Source organism: Leucopleurus acutus, assembly GCF_964270905.1.
Source record: "Leucopleurus acutus genome assembly, chromosome: 2".
In the NCBI taxonomy this organism is placed as follows: Eukaryota; Metazoa; Chordata; class Mammalia; order Artiodactyla; family Delphinidae; genus Leucopleurus; species Leucopleurus acutus.
This window is the reverse complement of record NC_139143.1, coordinates 86,770,473-86,789,668: the sequence shown is the minus strand read 5'-3', so window position 1 is coordinate 86,789,668 and position 19,196 is coordinate 86,770,473. Positions and strand designations below refer to the sequence as shown.

At 41.0% G+C, this 19,196-nt stretch overlaps 1 protein-coding gene across 1 annotated transcript in view; it reads left to right on the top strand.

Moving 5' to 3' along the window:
- Window positions 1-5,826: 5,826 nt before the first annotated feature.
- Window positions 5,827-19,196, top strand: part of LOC309957465 (uncharacterized protein) — a 70,438-nt gene continuing 57,068 nt past the window's right edge. The window contains exon 1 of the mRNA XM_082832724.1: window positions 5,827-6,097. The gene's annotated coding sequence lies outside the window, so the exon portion shown is untranslated. The remainder of the gene's footprint in view (window positions 6,098-19,196) is intronic.

Sequence of the window (19,196 nt, the reverse complement as noted above, 5' to 3'; positions counted from 1 at the left end):
TTGTAGTTCTCAATTTTCTACCCATCTCTTAAAGTTTGGGGTGAGGCATATTACAGTTTGTGGATTACCCGGATACCTTATTCTTCTTTCTTCTATACTGTAGCTTTTGGTCACTAAATGCTCTTTATTGACCTGAAGCTTAGCTAAGAAAAGAAGATGAGGGAATTCCCTGGCAGTCCAGTGGTTAGGACTGCGCACATTCACTGCCAAGGGCCCAGGTTAAATCTCTGGTCAGGGAACTAAGATCCAGCAGGCTGGGCGGCACAGCAAAAAAAAAAAAAAAAAAAGAAAGAAAATTTTAAACTAATAATTTTTAATTTCTAAAACATGAGTTTGTCACAGTACTTTTCTGAGATGCTTGAACTCCACTCCGGATTACTTTGAGGGATCTTTTCAAGTAGTATTTTTAAATGATAACATTATTTCTCTAAGATGCTCTGTATGGAAAATATATTCCCTGACTGCTTATGTTTGCAGACAAATAGTTCAAGCGGGAAGCTCATAAAGGTAAAACAAATGATGATGCAATTAGTATGTCCTTTCAATTATCTGTGGTTCAAAAACGTCGATGGTGAGATAGACAATATAAAAATCAGTAAAGAGCAGGAGCTTTGGATCAAACAGAACCACGTTTTGGGACCCTTATATTTATGAGCTGTGTGACCTTGGGCAAAGCACTTAATCTCAGCAAGTCTGTAAAATGAGAACTAATATAACATCTCACATTTGTTGATTACTTGTTATGTGCTGGGCACTGTGCTAATTATGTCACATGCACTCATTATCTCATTTCATCCTCAAAATAATCCTATGAGGAAGGTACTATTAATATCCTCATTTACAAATGAAGAAATTGAAACTGAAAAAGGTTGAGTAATTTGTCCGAAATCACAGAGTAGCAGAGTCTGTAACTCAATGCCATGTCTGGCTCTAGAGACCAAGTATGTAAACACCACACTATATTGTGTCCCTGTGGTAGTACTCTACTCATAAAGTGAGTTCTGAGGATTAAATGCGATAACGCAGGAAAAGAGCATGCTAGGCACGTAGTTAGCGCTCTTATTCTTATTACATGTCATTACATATTACCAGCTAAAATTTGTGTAGCACTTTACTCTTTATAAAGCTCATTGACATAGTAGATCATTACTTCATGATATCATGTGAAGTATCATAAAACTGCGGCTCAGAAAGGTTAAAAGACTTGGCCAACGTCATTTAGCTTATAAGCACACTGATATGGGAACTCGGCTCTTTTAATTCCAGAGCACAGAAACGTCACTGCTTTCTAATGGGGGGGGGGGTATATTTTTATATAATTTATTAAAATTATGATTAGAAGAGGTGGCTCTTTCTAGATTGAGTTCTAAACCTTCCTGCCTCTAAACTGCTGCCTTATCTTAGGAAATCTTGAAACTTGTTTCTTGATTTTCTGCTTGATTCCCTCCTTTATGTCACACAATTCACCTTTGAGAAATGTGGAGAGAAAAGCCTCTTTTTCCTGACTCCCACATTTTTCTCCCCACAGTTAAATGTATTGATAGATATCCTGTAGATATCTATTATGAATCATATACATGTAGATAGATATCAAATTATGAATGGGCTGGGTTTTTTAGGGTGAATTTGTAAGTTGGATGTTTGGAAAGCTGAGCATTTTTCCTTCATAAAAACCGTCTTTTAGATGGAACTTAAGCCCCACAATGACCCCAGAGGAACCTATCATACGTATGTGCCAGCTGCAGGGAAAGGGGGGGAAAGAGGGGGAAAGGGGTGTGGAGGGAGATAAAGCAAAGGCCTTCTCCCTGCTTTAACTCCAGGCTTGCCCCAGAAGTAATTTTGAAACAGACTATTTGCTTTTAGTGTTTCCTCTCTTTCTCATAGTTTATGCCTTCTTTTAGTGCCCCTTTATCTTCTCTTGCTCTGAGCAACCTCCAGATCAGGCCTTCCTTACACCAAGGAGTCCTCTAAATTCTAAAACTACCTACCTGCTCCTCCCCTGGTCTTTCCACTTCACCCTCCAATCTAAATGACTGTTGGATACGAACTAGGTGTTTGGAGGAAAGCAGACTAATGAAATAATTCACACTGAAGTATAAGAGGATGATTTTCCTTATTCCCTCTAGAGTTTTGCTTTTTAAAAAGATTATTAATTTTAGACTCACAGACATAGAGATCAGACTTGCCGTTGCCAAGGGGGAGGGGTGGAGGGAGAGGAATGAACTGGGAATTTGGGGTTGGTAGATGCAAACTATTACATTTAGAATGGATAAACAACAAGGTCTTACAGTATAGCACAGGGAACTATATCCAATCTCCTGGGATAAACCATAATGGAAAAGAATATTAAAAGAAGAACGTATATCTGGATAAAATCGAGTCACTCTGCTGTACAGCAGAGATCGGAACAACACTGTAAATCAACTATACTTCAATTAAAAAGATTATTAGTTTTGCATGTACATTTGTAGTTGGTGGAAATTCTAGCAATGAAACAAAACAAAGTGAAAATAGCTACTATGTAGAAGGTATTTTGGAAGGGATGCGCCATTATGTGGGGAGACCAGCCCAACAGGGGTCTTTCTTGCCCTATCCTTTTATGCCACCAACATCTCCAGTACACATATGCACACATGCACACAAACACACATCTCATCAGCTACCTTGGCTGCTAATCCTTTCCTCATCAACTGGACAGTTATTAGAATGATGGCATTTCAGCGCTGGAGAGAGTTCTAGAGCTAATGTCATTAGCTCATTTTATAATTGAGGAAACAAAGCTCAGGGACAAGGGCTTGGTGAGTGGTAGAATTGGCACGAGGTCTTCTGCCCAAGAATCTAGGGTAATTTCTTCTACACTCCATGCTTAACATTCAGAAGTCTTGCAGAGTAAACTTAGAAACACTCATGATTGACCTTGTTCACGTATCCACTTGGATTCTCTTTTCTCTCTTTAGAGGTGGCAGGTAGAAGCCATCACTGCTGGGGGCAAGACAGTCTGACCTGCTCTTCCTACCAACATGTCTGACCCAGAGGCTGGAGATTCTCTGTCCTCTGCCACGTGGGACTGTGGAGGAATTAGAAAACTGGGGCTGTCTGGGGGCCCTGGTACATGCTTTCTTCTTCATTAGCTACTCATGGAGAACATGTGAAAATATGAAGATTATTATTGCCTCTCTCCTCTTTCTCTCACTGAGCACTTAGATTTTCACTCTAATAATTGGAACTACTCTTTTCACTCCCTCAGCAGTACAGCAGAGTGGGGGAGAGCACAGTCTCTGGGGAGGCAGGCTGCCTGGGACCATAGCTCAGCTAGCACTTCCTGACTGAGTGAACGTAGCATGTTACGGAACCTCTGTGCCTCAGCTTCTTCTTCTGGAAAATGGGAGCAATAATAGTTTATACTTTACAGGGTTGTTTAATATAGATACGTGCTTAATACATGTTAGCTCTTGTCATCATCATCATTACCATCAACACCTTGTGGGTGTTCTTAGTTTGCTTTGTAAATTTTTTTAAGGAAGGAAAGCCTTTCTGGTCTTAGCTGCCTTTCTCCATTGCCTGGCAATCTGTAAATCATACAGTCATTAAAGGTCAAGTTGACCCTTTATGCAATTCTTGACTAGGAGGCCTCATTGTATATAGTGAGTCACCACCATGAATCAGTAGCCCATTAAGGAGAGGTCAGAAGGTCCCCTGGCTCAAAGTGAGAGGATCCAAACCTAGCCATGGGGTGCAGAAAGAAACCGTGCACTTATATGGCTGAGTGGACTTGGGGTGCCCTGGAGAACCTGTGCTACTCAGGTCAGAGGACATAAAATGGTGGGTAAATGCTGGAGCGTTAGAATCACACAGACCTGAGTCTGATTTCAGCTCCATCTTTACCTTGCTGTGGGACCTCAGACAAGTTATTTAACCTCTCTGTGCCTCACTTTTTATCATCTGTAGATAGAGGTGGTCTTAATAGAAACGACTTCATGGTAAAAAATGCTTGGAAAATGCTGAGAATCAAGTAAATACTCAATCAAAAGGAACTATTTTCATTATCATCACCATTATTATCATGAATATGGGTCGGAACAGACAGTTCTAGGGATCAGCCATAATGGAGAAGCAAACTAAGGGGAAAAGGTAGCAGGAACAAGGATGTGTCTGATGCGGTGAGTTTTAGGAAGTGACGAGCCATTTAGCTAGCATTAAATGTAAAAAGTCATAATTTATTCTTTATTGTACCCCAACGAAGGAATGAGTGTTGTGTGTTCACATAATTTGCATTTTGTAGAGGAAGAGTCAGAGGACTAGAATATAAATAACCTTCCTGCAAAACACAGATCTGGTGGCTCCAGTTAGGAGCTGAGCTTCCATTCAGGTCTTGCTTGTAGAAGGGTAACCATCCCGGCCCAGGCAAAGAAGACGTTGTCAGGTTTATAACTCCACAACTGGCTAAAAATATGAACGTCACGTAATCATCCCGTCCTTCTTCTTGATCTCGACTGGCCCTCCTGACTTCATGCCATCTGCAAATTTGCGCATCCTTTGTGCTCCTTGTTGCTCACGTTTTATGCCTTCTTTTGCCATCTCATTTACTCCGCATGTTTCAATCTCTGGGCTTCCATTTTTCTTCTTCGTTTTTAATGCGGTGGTTTTTCTCCTCCTCTCTTTCTCTTCCCTCCTTTACACCCCCACCTTCCTCCTCCCTCCACACCAATCAAATTCCTGCTTGCTTCTTGCCATGTTCATTATCCTACCTCATTCCCCCCTCATTCCTCGAAAACAGCTCACAGAGACTCACCCTTCCCCCCTCCAACTCTCAGTGCCCACCCTCCATAAATTCCAGCAGCTTGGCAATCAGTAACTTTAGCATCACACTTCACAGCTCCCAGAGTTTATACTACTTGTTACTACTCTCCTTGCTACCACTCTCTAGGGTTTCTGCTAAAAAAAAAAAATTATTTTTAATTCCACTTAAAAATATCTTGGGTACAAGTTGAACCCACAGTTAAGTTTACTCACACATTTACCACATTTCCTGGTTTTATTTTAATTAGTAGCTCAGTTCTAGACTCCATTATGCAGTGAAGAAAGACTAGATCCTTAGGGAACACATTTTTTTTTCTACTGTGAAGAAGAAAACCACCTAAACATTCAACAGAAACCCCAGCCCTGGGTCCACCCACTCTCTTATCTCCCCACTCCCCCAAGCTGCAGCTGACGGGACAAGGCTTTTTCCTTTGTGGAGTCATTGATTTCACTCTTCCTGGAGCTCAGACTGCCTCCCAGTGTGTGTCTGTGTGCACACGTGAGTGGCCGCTGCTGTTTTTGCAGAGGGCTCACCTCTCTTCTGCCATTTTACCAGGACACAGGAGGCTGCTCTCCCGCTCTCCCTCTCCCTCTCGTTTTCTCTCCCTGCCCCCAACTCAGCCTAGGCTTTTTCCTGTCTCTTAACTCCACCAGTGCAGCAGCAACTAGCTGAGCTGCTTGCGAGAGAGAGAGAGAGAGAGAGAGAGAGAGAGAGAGAGAGAGAGAGAGAGAGAGAGAGAGAGAGAGAGAGAGAGAGAGAGAGAGAGAGAGAGAGAGAGAGAGAGAGAGTGTGTATGTGTGTGTGTGTGTGTGTGTGTGTGTGTGTGTGTGTGTGTGTGTGTCTGCGTGCGCAGCTAGGCCAAGCCTGCGAGCCTGCCTGTCACTGGAGAGTTTTAGTTTGCATTCAGAAGAAAGGAGGAGGGGAGACGGTGGGGGGGGGGGGGGGAGGAAAAGGTGGAGGGGGGAGGAGGGGGGCGCGGAGAAGGGAGGGAGAATGTCTTGTTTGTGGCTTGTCAGCAATTGCTTGAGACAAGCTTCCATGTGTGAAAGCTACTTGGCATGAATGCCTGGGCCGTACCAAGTGTCACCGCAGCAAGAGGGGGAGTCAGAAGAAAAACAGATCAGACCAGAGCAGACAATAGGCCCCTAAAGTGTTCCCCCTAAGTTGCTTTGATGTTGTCCTAGTGTCTTGATACCAGGAGGCCAGGGATTGCAGGAAAAGGGTCTTTTTTGTCTTCATTCACTTTCCCCCCTCAGTTTCTGAAATGATTCTCCAGAATTTCTCCTCATAAAAAAGGTAAGAGCCCTAACAATTCCTTCTTCTGTGGCAGGCTGGTTCGCCCGTGCCTGGAAGTCGGGGTCTCATTCCTGCGCTGCTCAGGACGAGCGCTGGGGTCCTGCAATTGGAGCTCTAGCCTTGCCCCTGGAAGTCTTTGCAGGCGCTCAGAGCTGGGGATGGCCCCTCTTTCTAGGGAACCCCAGTAACACGATCTGTGCCTCTGGGTTGCTGGGGGAGAAGGGGTGGATGGAGAGGGATGGGAGGAGGGTGTGAGGGTGGAGGGTGTGAGGGGGGAAAAAAGAGAGAGAGAGAGCAGCCTGAAAGAGAGCGAGAGAAGGGCAGAGCCCTCGTTCGGAGCAGCCCCAGCCCGGAGCCCAAGGAGGCCTCCTTGCAAGCTTGAGGGGTGCCTTCTCAGGCTGAGTAAGGGCCGTCTGACGCTCTGCCGAGTGCCTGCAGAGATTGCACAGAGCTTTGTGTGTGCGAGTGTGCCTGTGTGCGTGTGCGTGTGTGGACTTCCCACACCCTGCCCTGGCGTGGCTCGTCGTGAAGGGGAGGTACCCCAATCCTTACCACCCGAGCCCAGACGCTCCGAGGAAGAGCGGCATGGCAGGCTAGGAGGGAGGGCGAGAGAACTCTGCCGCCAGACGATCCAGAAACTTTTCCCGTCTCAGGGATTTCTCTGGTGGTAGGGACCGTGAAGCAGTTGTGGGCTGCCCCGTGCCTCAGTTTCCCCGGCTGTAAAATCCAGAGAGCCGACCGGGGATGCTGCATGCCTCCCTGGGATTTGGTAAAACGGAACACATACCATTCTGTCTCAAACGCGTGGAGAAAGCTTCGAGCTAGAAATGCTGTGGAATCACAAAGTAGAAGTGTTATCATTGTTCTTGATCATCATCATCACGATAATAAAACCATCATTAAGACACCCTGAGACAAATAGACCGGGGAACACAGATCAAGTGTCTGAGCATTTCTAAGGAAACAAAAAGCCTTTTTCCACCTGTTGGCTTCTGTCCTTTTCTCTTGTGTCTTTTCGTTAGATTTATTGGCCGATTTGTACAGAGAATGGGGTGGGAGGGGTTGGGTTTTCCCCTTTCCTCCTCCTCGGTACATATTTTTTTAAAAAAGAAGGTCAATGTAAGATGCTTGAGACAGAAAATACGCCTCCCGTTATAGGAGTTTATTCAAGACCTTGTGTTTTCTGGCGCTGGCAGGGCGTGCAGGCACATCTATAAACTCTACCTTGGAGGTTAAAGATTTTTATTTTGGCTTTTAGAGATTAAACAAGGTTTATTTACAATTGCTGTTTATCAGAGAGTAAATATCTTACTGTGTGTGTGAGGGCAAGAATGAGAAGGCTGTTTACTCGCTGGTGGTTTTGTGGATAAAACCTTAGCTTTTTAAAGTGACATCTTGAGAGATGCGAGTAAAGGACTAAAATCGGTGCCTAATAGTCAGATAAAAAAATTTTTTTGAGAAAAAAAAAGGTCTGCTTATTTTCTTGAATTGTGTGTTTCCCTTCCTCTGTTCTTATAACAGTGATTGTTTCAAGGCCCTCAGTTGTAGCTGTCTTTGAATTCTCTGAAGGAATTTTGCTTTCTTACCTAATTCTAGGTTTTCTGTGACTCTGCCACTTGTCCAAAAAAAAAAAAAAAAAAAAAAAAAAAATCGGTAAAAGTCTGGGAGTCTGTGCTTCCTTCCATTCGAACTGCAAATGTTTATCAGACTGACTCCCTGTGATGGCTAGAGATTGAAGCAAAGCACCAGCCCTGGGTGAGAATATTTATGCTCTTCCCATTGAGGCCTAGAGAACCTGACTTCTGGGTGTGGGAAAGGATGAAGGGAAGGTATTAACTGGCTGGGATCTGGCAAGAAGCCACCCCTACCCCCCAATATGTTTCACTGAACTAGAACGGAACTTCATAGTTTAGAAATTAATTGTTTTCTACTTTGTAAGCAGAAGGTCTTACCATGGTTTGTCTCTGGCAAGATTTCAGGGTCCAGATATCTTCCTAAATGGTTAGAATTTCAGAACTGCAAGGGAAAAGAAAGGTTATTGCTCAAGTTTTAAATGAGGACACTAAAGCCCAGCAACGATCTGAGGGGGCTCAATGCAGCTGTGGTTGCATCTGGATCACACCCTGGGGTTCAGAGTGCCCTGCGTGTCAGTCGTTATGCCAGCCACCCTTACCTGGCCTCCGCAGTTGACTTTGCCCACCCCAGCATTGGGCCAGCCAAAGAGAGGCGCCTTTTGGAGTTCTTTTTGCTGTGCTCTGTTATAACGGCACGCTCAGCCCTGCTCAAGGCACAAACGTGGCAAACATGTGTCACAACATGAATTTGCATGAATTCATTCGTGCATTCACTTGTTTATTCAACTAGTATTTTAGGAGCACTTGCTACGTATCAGGCACCTTGCTGAGCACTGAGGATGTAGGAAAGAACAAGGCAGATGCACCCTTGCTCTCAGGGAGCTTGCAGTCTTGGTGGTAGAATCAACGTTAACTGCATAAACAAATTAGTAATTAAAAGATTGATAATATACATTGAACAGCATGCAGATACGATAATGCAGGGCATAAAGTTGTATAAGTCATTGACCTGAAGTTTGTAACTAAGCATAAGCTCACTGTCTTTTTGCCTTTGTGGTTGAGCACTTCTTGCCCTGGCCAACTTGCATTCCGCTGGTGGCATTCCTACTCACATGGAGTCCAGTGTTTCCAAAGACAGCAGAAAATTCCCTCTCTCTCTTTCCCCCCACCCTCCTCTGCACAATACAACAGAGACACAAATAATGTCTGCTAACCCTTTTACACTTGTACTATTAAACAAATTCACGCTCATTGTGAGCCAGCCTATATAACTGTCATTATCTGGGTGATTCACGTTAGCTATAGCCTCTGTGCACTGTTAAACCAGATGCGCATGGGCGGGGGACATGTGGTTAGTGAGGCTCTTGTCTCACTGTACTTGTTCCATAGTTCTTCCAGTTGATACTAAACACTTAGCTGCAGGCCACTCCTCCGTTATCACTGTCATCTTGGAATTGCAAAGATAGTAGTGTAATGAAATGGCTTTGCCCATCCCTACCAACAAGGACACGTATCTATAAAGGGAGAACATTTTTAAAATCTCTTCCATGGGTCGCCTTTTGGTTGGGTTATTAAAATCCTACTGGTTTTATGAGGTCAAAGGTAGGAGCACCCCGACACCCCACTTACATTCTTGTTTGGAGAGAATATTTGATTGAAATGCCAGTTATTTCCTTGCAGGCAGATTTGTGTTAACGCTTGTATCACTATTTTCTACATCGCGTCTTTCTCAGTACTCAGAGGTGTTGTCTTCAATGTTGTCAATCCATTGTTTTTTAGATTAATTTCGTAGTTTAAAAGGAGGACAGATATGCCCCCCACCCCCACATAAATCATAGGTCTGGCGCCTATACTTTGAGACTCCACACAGGTTGTATGGTCAAGTCGTGTGAAAAAGAGTCATTTCTACGCACCCAACATTGTTACTCAGTGAGGTTGCTGACCCACATTGTCGCAACCGCCCTATGCGGCGCTTGGGTAGTCGCCTGCATTTGGCACCTGTGGCCACTGCCTTCTCCCGTGAGCTGTATGACTTCATCTGCATGTATTTGATCACTTCCGAGACACTCCCCCCAACCCCCCTTGTTACTCACTGGGGAGCTGCCTTTGGGGAAGGAGCTCCAGTTGCCTTGGAAGAGTAATCCAAAGAGAGGGGTAATCTGAGTGGGGAGTTAAGAAGTGAAGAAAACAAGAATCTGGTTGGGGAAAAGATTGAACAGAACTGGGGAGCCAGGCAGCAGTGATCCCAGTCATCCTTAACTCTGGGGGAATAAGAATGAAGACTGTGATGATATTTTAAAAGGTACAGTGTGTGGATACTTGTATAAATAAAAGTGCTAGAGCCTCTAGTCCTACTGAAGTTAAAACCAGTACAACATGGAAGACAGTACCGAAACTCCTTGGTTACAAGCATTGCTTTTGCATGTAGTTTTACCGAAGGAAATTTTGTGGCCCCACCCACTCCCAAAGAGACATACATATAAGATGTAAAATGGAAATTTTCTACATTTCCTTTAAGTCTTGACATGGTAATCCACTTTAAAATGATATCTGCTTAGTCCTTTCTTGTAATTAAATAATATTGTTTAGTTAGTTATATTGTTATCCTTCTGTTATATTTGAGTAAGGTTATGTGTCTCATCCAAGGACTCACAAGAACATGGGGCAAGATGGCCAACTGCTTAAATCTCCCCATTTAGGTTAAATCTCTTCAAAAGTTGAGAAGCAAAGGGGTGAGGCAGTCAGCAAATCACCAGGATATTCAGGTCAAAAGTACTGTGTTGACATGGCATTAAAATAATTGCTTTAGTTTTGGCCCCCTTTTTAAAGACTAAGATTTAGAATGTTGATCAGAAGAGAGGGATCCCCAATTCTTATTGAATAATTACATGTTTTTTTACAAAGTACATTGGACCAGTTTCCGGTTTGGGATTTGCCAATCTATGACCTAGGACTGACTCCCCGTTCTTCTTCTCCGGACCTCTTTTAGAATGAACGAGTTGGACTAAATCCTCTCTGTTTCCTTCCAGCTGCATTATTGAGTATTTCTCTGACTCTATGCATAGGATCTTCCATGAATCTGGTCTTTTGGTCACCTTATACAAGGCCCAGTTCAAGAACTACGGTTACCAAAGGGGAAATGTGACTTTTGTGGATATATGGGATTAATTCCTCTACACCCAAACTATGTTGACATTTTGAAGTGAAAAGCACAATAGGAAAAAGTGGGATTTTAACTTATGGATTTGAAGAGAATTTGCCAGTCAGCATGTAGGCACATGTGCAAGGAGACTTAAGAACCATTTTCAAAAGAATCGACGATTTTGAATGCATGTCTTCCTGTATAATAAGTATGAATTTAAAATGGACGGGCACTGGGTACATCTCTTAGCTTCACCATTCTCACAGCTTTTTCACAGAAATTGTGCTGTTCCTTTTTGCATTATGCTTACATGCTGTTTTGAGGATGCAAGGGACCAGTTTAAGCAATTATAGTGTTTATGATACATGCTGTATGTTTAATGTTATGCTTTTGGGGATGACAGGACTGTTGATGATCTTTATGATATGCAACTCCTGAAGGATATTGCTGAAGACTTGCTGATATGATAAATAAATAAATAAATAAATGTATGTGTGCATATATATATATATATGATGCCTTTAGGATGTGAGTAATAAATTGCTTCTGAAATGTGGCCAAGAGTGGGACAAAGAGGGTTGAGAGTGAATGACATTTTTATTAAGCATGTTTTCTGTGCGTAATTCCAAGCACTATTCATTTGAAATTGGCTAAAGCTTTGAAAAGATATAATTTAAAAATTTTACATGGTAGCTTTTAATGCAATTTTTAAAACCCCAGAGTAAGTTCTTCTGCCATGTTTTAGAAATATCATCTTCCTTATAGCAAGGGGGACCAGTTCAAGGCTGCTTTGACGATTAGTAAATCACTGACTCTCTTTGAATTGGTCTTATTTCTGTCTGGAAAATAATAGTATATAATATATAATTACTTTCTAACTAGGGAAGGGAATTTTGAAATCCACATATAATAATTTTTTCACTTATATTGTTCTTTTATTCTTCATTGCTTAAAATTTCTGACATTGGATATCTTGCTTAACCTTACATAACAATCCTTGGAAGGAGATACATAAGAGAAAGACATTATTGACTTTACAGATGGGAAACAGGAATAGGTTTGTGAAATAGTATACCGGCACGCTTTTTAGAATGTAAGAATATACTCTCTAGAAATATGTGTAATGTTTGGTTATTGATAAATGATAAACTATGATGGAAAATAATACTGTACATATTATTGCTGTCAATCTAATTTTTAATGATATAAATAATTATCAAAAGCATTTTTATGCTATTCACTTAAAGATTCAGCATGCCTCTAATCTAAAGCTCTGGAGAACTGAAATGATTTCCATGAAAACCAGAATCACTCTTTTTCTTGAAAAATAAATTCACACACTCAAAATTAACAGTAATGGTGGTTGAAAGAAGCCAAGCTATCATTTGTTCAGAAGAGAAACTTGTGAATCTTGAGGTAGCTTTATCTTGCCTAATATTAGATATATTGGACTCTCTATAACCCTTGGGGCTTGTGTAGTTAGTATATGTTTGAGGAGGAAAATTTCACTGAGGGTCTGTGGACAAGGGACTTTTTGAATGCAGGTCAAGGGCACACTTGCTCTGAGGAGTGGTGATTTATTGTACAGAAATCCATGATATACTGGGCTGTTTAAGGCAACCATACTCTAAAGAATGCAGGATTTTAGCTCTTGTGCCGGTGCCCAGGCACCTCTGTCTGCAACATTCTTCTGCCTTGTCTTTTCCAAGCCAACTCCCGCTACTGCTTTAAAACTGATCCTGGGCATTTCTTCTGGAAAGCTCCTTAGACCCAAACCACCCTACCTCTGCTCCACTGTTCCTGGGCTGGGCATTCACTTATGTGGCCCTTATCACGCTGCACTGGAATCGTCTGGCTCCCACTCTGGTCTGTAGCCCCACCGAGGACTGGGGCTGTCTTTGGCTTTTGTACCCCTAATGCCTAGCATCGGGTGAAACAGAGCAGGTGATCAATAAATGTTGTTGAATGAATAAACAGTTTATATTGAAATATAGCTTCTTAATAAATTTAACTAAATACAGAAAGAATGACAGGTAAAAATCTTAAATTATACAATCTTATGTCCCACATTTTAAAAAACGGAAACTTCTTATATTAAGGTATTCATTCTTCTCCCCCCTTGCAAAGAATAAGTTACACATTCATAATGAAGTATTTTTATACCCTTGAATCCCCTTTTTCTTATGTCCAGTTTTTCTCCCCTACAGCTTATTTGTCATGTTTCCCATTCTTGGATTTGTGCTTCCCTTACCTAAGAGTTTATTATTTATTTCAAAGAATCAGGTGATAAATGAGTTGGTGAAATTTGTTTTGATATTTAGGTAGTAGCTGAAGAGAACTTTCTTCTATCTCAGAACGGGGAAAATATAGAGATATTTGGGGAAGTCGGGACAATCAGGATAGTAAGGTGAGTGACTGACTTCCAGGAATCCGCAATTGTGACCCATCTGAAACAAAGAAGGGGAACAGTACAACTTAACTTTCATCTTCTAAAAAAGGTTTTAAGTGCTGAACCCTCTAGAAAAGGCATTCTGGTTGCAAAGAACTGACTCACTGAAATTTCCTCAAGAAAAGGGGCGTTCATTGTGAGCATGCTCACAGATGGAACCTGGAATCAGAATTAGAAACCTTTCAGCTACTGAAGCAGCTCTAGGGACAACTTTCTGTCTTCTATCCATCCCGTCCTCTCACTGTGTGTCTGCTTTACTTGGGCTCCTTTTGCTACCTGCTGGTTTGGTCTTCTAGCTTTATTCTGAGTAACTGCTCTCAATCTCATAGCTTTTGCTGACACGGAATTGTTGCTTCTTTGACTTGCCAAGATCCCCCCCATGTCCAAAACCCTACCATCTCTACCCTACTTCCTTCCTGGCTTCTTCCTCATAGCTTCTGTCCTTATATTCTTCCATTTGTAGTATTCCCTGTTAATTGCTTCATTCTCTCAGAATTCCCTAATTCAGATTCCCAAGAAAGAATCCAACTCATCTTTCCATTGCCCTTCCTTACAGGACTTTAACCAGCCTGTGATTGGAGTTGCCCAAGGGTCAGAACTACACCTCTAGTCTAGGGTGTTATAGCAAAGGGAGGTGGGTGGGAACGGGGGATTGTCGTTCGGTACAAAACTGGATTGCCTTTTAGTAGGAGCTATGGAAGGGCCATCTTCCCTTCCATGTAGCTGGCAACAAATGTACTTGACATGTCTATTATGAGCTCATTATGGAAGTCTAAGAAATTAAGGATAACCAGACTGTTAAAAATTAAAATGTTTCATGGATGATGATTATTATAACTGAGATGAGACTGTGGGAACAAATAACAAATTTATAACCAGGAAAGAAATTGAGAGAGGGAAGTGTATTAGAGTTACTTCTTAATGAGTGACATCATTTCATATATTTATTGAAAACGAAAGTAGGTGAATAGTGAAAGGGAGACTATATTGGTATGGATCCCAGAGGCTAGTTTAAAAAGTAAGCATCAGGACTTCCCTGGCAGTCCAGTGGTTAGGACTCCGTGCTTCCACTGCAGGGGGCACAGTTTCCATCCCTGGTCCAGGAACCAAGATCCCGCATCCCACATGCTGCAAGCCATGGAAAAAAAAAAAAAGCAAGCATCATCCTGGAATTGGGGGCTAGAGGACAAATAAGAATACTAAGGTTAAGGAATTTCTGCCTATATTCTCTTCCTGTATTTTCTTCCTCTACTTCTCTGTTCTGTACTTGATTCCTCTTATCTTTAGCTTCTTCTGGAATAATCTGTCATCAACTAGTGATGGGACCTTGGGCTGGTTATTTATTCTCTCTGAAACTCAATTTACTCATCTGTAAAATAGGGCTAATGATTATTATTTCAATAGCTTATTATATGAATTGAATTAGATGGCATAATATATTTAAAGTGACTGGTACACATTACCTAGAATGTAATAGGTGCTCAGTCGATTGTAGCAATTATTCTAGCATGTAGGAAGGAAGGAAACATTGACTAAACAATGTGCTGGGCAAAATTTTGCTTGTCATATCATTTATTCCTTATAGCAGTCCTGCAGGTCTTGTATTATTGTTTCTATTTTTTATTGAGGTACATGTACAGTATTATATAAGTTTCAGGTGTTATTTCTACTTTATGAATGAGGATACAATAATAATACTTAATGGAGTACTTGCTATGTGTAAAGCACTGAGCTTTACACGTGTTGTCATATTTAAACCAAGATAGGTGCTATTCATGTCTTCATCTCATAGTAGAGGAAACTAAGGTCTAGAGAGTTTAACTTGCCCAAAGTCGTACAACTAGTAAGTGACAACCAGAGCTTGTGTGTAAGTCTATCTGAACTTAGGTCAGTCTGACTCTAAAGTTTTCCAAAATCACAGAGTTGATGAATGTGAGTGTGACTAAGTCAAGATTCAGGTCTGATTTAGGGCAATAATTCTGCAGTTCACTACCAGACAAACATGCTGATTGCTGAATAATAGCGGTAGCCATACACACACTTATGCTGCATCTGAATCTGAGTGCCGTGATTAGACAGCAAGGGCAAATTTTGGAAAGGGTTCAAAGGGAAAATTTTTTAAATTAAAATATGTCAAAATAAGGTCTCTCAGACCTGGTGAAATGATTTAACAAACATGTGTTGAATGTCTATTGTGGGTCAGGCAGTGAAAAATAGGCTTGACACTGTGGAAATGCAAAATGCGTAAGGCTGAATCTCTCTCTCTAAGGTGCTTTCATTCTGGTGGAGGGAGATAGATGCTCACACAACAAATGATAAAGCATATAGCAATGGATCGAAGGACTGTGGAATCAAGAGAGAGAACATTAATTTGGTGGTGAAGGGAATGGTGGTGGAAGGAACTTGGGAAGGCTTCATGATGGAGTTGGTATTTGCAATGGTTTTGAGGGGATGAATATCAAAGTACTAGAAGGCTTCTATAGCTTCCTTTTTCTTCACGTCAAGGGTTTTATAAAGGGTGGTATAAAGTAGCTAACTACTGTGGTAATATATTGCCAGATGATAGAGTTTTCAAAGATTAGGCTCTTTGACTAAAAGTGGAGAAATATTTACTCTGATTAATCATAGAGAATAAACAACAAGGTCCTACTGTATAGCACAGGGAACTATATTCAGTATTTGTGATAAACCATAATAGAAAAGAATATGAAAAAGAATGTATCAATATATATATGTATAACTGAATCACTTTGCTGTACAGCAGAAACACAACATTGTAAATCAACTAAACTTCAATTTAAAAATGTTTTAAAATTTTTAAAAATTAAAGGAAAAAATCATAGAGGCACATTGGCATTTTTCTCGTCTATACTTATCTATATTTTTATTGAAGGAATCATAAAATGGAATCCTCTATTCTGTGCATCCTCAGTTGGGGATCTATAGTTGTCCAGCAAACCAGCAAGGGCCTGCAAATCCCTCCAATGGCCAAATGGTACACAAGTATCAGTTCTCAGCTGTATTGAGTGGTATTAAGTAGTACTAAGGTACCGGCAGATAGGTCATTTATCCATCTACACTTTGATTGGAGATTTTTCTCTGCAATTGGGACTTCCCAATTTTCCTTACATACAATACCAGGATTTCTGAAATTTTTTTGAGACATCCTAATTTAAAACATTCTGTCTTGTCTCCATAAGTATATTCATGACTGGTAGTCTGTGTGTTCTGATTGTTATTTCAGGTTGTTAATTAAATGGAGTTTCCACATATTAATCCTGTTTATAGAGGCCAAGTAGACATCTTCTGCATACGTACCTTATCCACTTGCACTGAGAATGTCCATACTTGTCTTTACGCTGTGAGGTAGAAACCCAGCTAAGATCTATTGTTTTGATTTATTTTGGTTCTTTGCTCAAGTCCCTTTTTCCCAAGCTCTGTCAATGGACTATATGCTCATCTTTTTTTCAAGGCCTGGCTCAAATGTCACCTTCCTCACAAAGTCTTTCTCAATTCCTGGAGCCTGAGAAATCTCTCCAGCTCCATGGTGTCCATGTTACTTGTATTTTTCTTGGAATGATCATAATAGCTATACATACGTGTTCACTATCACAAATCCCTTAACAGATAATAAACAAGAGGACAGGGCCTTAGGTTCTATTCACCGATGTGTCCCTCAAAATACCCAATAGGGTCCCTGCCTTACAAGTGGTTGGTGCTCAGAGGTGTTTATTGAACTGAACTGAGTCGAATTCTTGGCGTCGTTGGATTGGCGTAGGGTATGGTTAACATTGATGTCCGAGCCCCAGTTCCCTTTTAGAAAAGAAACGTTGCTTTAAAAAAAAGTATCATCTTACTGATTTTAGAATGAAAGAAACCATGTAATATAAACAGTTATTGTAATTATTATTAATAAGCATCATTAAAATATCATGAACTGATAGGATTATTTCCTTCAGGCTTGGTAAACAAACTGGTGTTTTCCATCTCCAATATCTGTGATTCCTTGAAATTTTATGTAGACAAGTACACACTAATGTACACTGGAAGGAACAATTGAAACAGCTCACACTCACTGATGGGCTCTGAATTACTCTACTTGTAAGTGCTCAGGAAAAAGATCTCGGATTCATTGTGGATTGCTCAATGGAGACATCTGCTTGCTGTGCAGCCGTAGTCAGAAGAATGAATGAGATATAATAGGCTGTATTAACTTTGAGAATGGGATAAAGAATAATGCAGAAAATAATATAGTGCACATAATTTGGCATTGACTATTTCTGTAATTACAATAAAACACTTTAATGATATACATTGATGTTATGATTTCACCTTAAAATCAGAATTCGGCATTGGGTCCTTTCATTTCAAAGAAAACAAAGCAGAAATACAAAGGATCCAGAGAAAAACAACAGACTGTCTGCAAGACATACAAGGGATTTGCCTGTAATGAGAAACTGAAAAGACAAGGACATTTTAATTTGGATAAAGGGGGGAAAATGACATTGTATAAATTTATTTAAAATTAATGAAAGTTTCAGAAAATTGCTAGAGCTAGCTTCTGATTATCCCTGGTAATGGAGGTCAGAGATAGGCAGGACAATTGAAATCCTTGATAATCTCCAACCCTCATTTTAGCTATTAGTTGCAGCATCCTGTCCTATGAAAAGTTTTAACAGATGAATAAATACAAGACATAGCAGCCCATGGTTTGTCAACTAAATGGCTCATGAGAAAGACAGTCTGGGGTGTTGGGAAGCACACAGAATTTGGAATAAGGTGAGCAGGGTTCTATTTTATCATTTCTGTTTATCATCTGTACAACTTTGAGTGATATGCTTAACTTCTATGAGACCCAGTTAGTTCTCTCATCTGTAAAATGAAGGATCTGTAAAATTACGGGTTTGTTGAAAGAACTAAATAAGCTAGTGGAAGTGGTTGGTGAGAGGTAATGTATGAATTTGAGAGCTGGTTGTCAAGTGCACCTGCCTTCCTACTTGTCTTGCCCATCTCAAGAGCAGACATGCCTCCCAGCACCTGGGGGCTTACACCACACCTTCCCTTCTCTTGAATCTTCTACTGCTTGTGCTAGTGGCAGGAGATTTTAGAAGAGGTATGCAACATTTCCATCATCTCCAGAAGCATCTGAGGCATGCCTATTCCCTTGCTCCCAGAAAGCCTTAAGATAATTTTGCATCTGTTTTTATTAATGCATGATTATTTAAAGGTCATCTCCGGTAATTTTCTCAATAGCCCTTTGAGGTGCATACTGCAATTATCCTCACCTTCCAGATGCAGACGCTGAAGCACAGACAGCTTGCTTAGAGACAGATAGTGATGGCAGAATAAAGAATCAAACCTATGCTAACTTGCCTCTGGGTTGATTTTAAAAGTCTAAAAACAGACTCATGTGACAGTACCTTCCCTGGAAAGTGACTGGCTTTTCCTTATTCCCCTAGGAACTCCTACTCTATCCTCGGGCACACAGTTCAGTACTCACCTCCGTCATAGAGCCCATCCTAAGCCCTCTCCTCCCTTGGAAGAAGTCATCTTGTCTACCTGCACACCCTGTATTAGAGCTCTTAACAGGCTATTATGTTAACAACAGTAGAAACCCTTATACCCTATTCAGTTAATAGTTGGTGACTTAGCTGAACAAGTTAGTTAAAGCAAGAATCATACAAAATGATGGAATCATTCCTTAAGCCTTTATTTCAACTTAAAACATCCCTCAAGTTTTTGATGTAGGCCAAGGCCTGTCTTTTGAGTTTAGGGCCTCCTATTAGTGCTTTGCATCCTGCTTCTCGTATAAGCCACACCTCGGAGGCTTTCACAATCATTTTGTCTCCGTTTCTTTAAAGTGGAGTGAGATCTTAAAGACATTTTGTGAGGCAATCCGATTTTTCCAGATTTAATGATTTTTTAAAAAAAAAT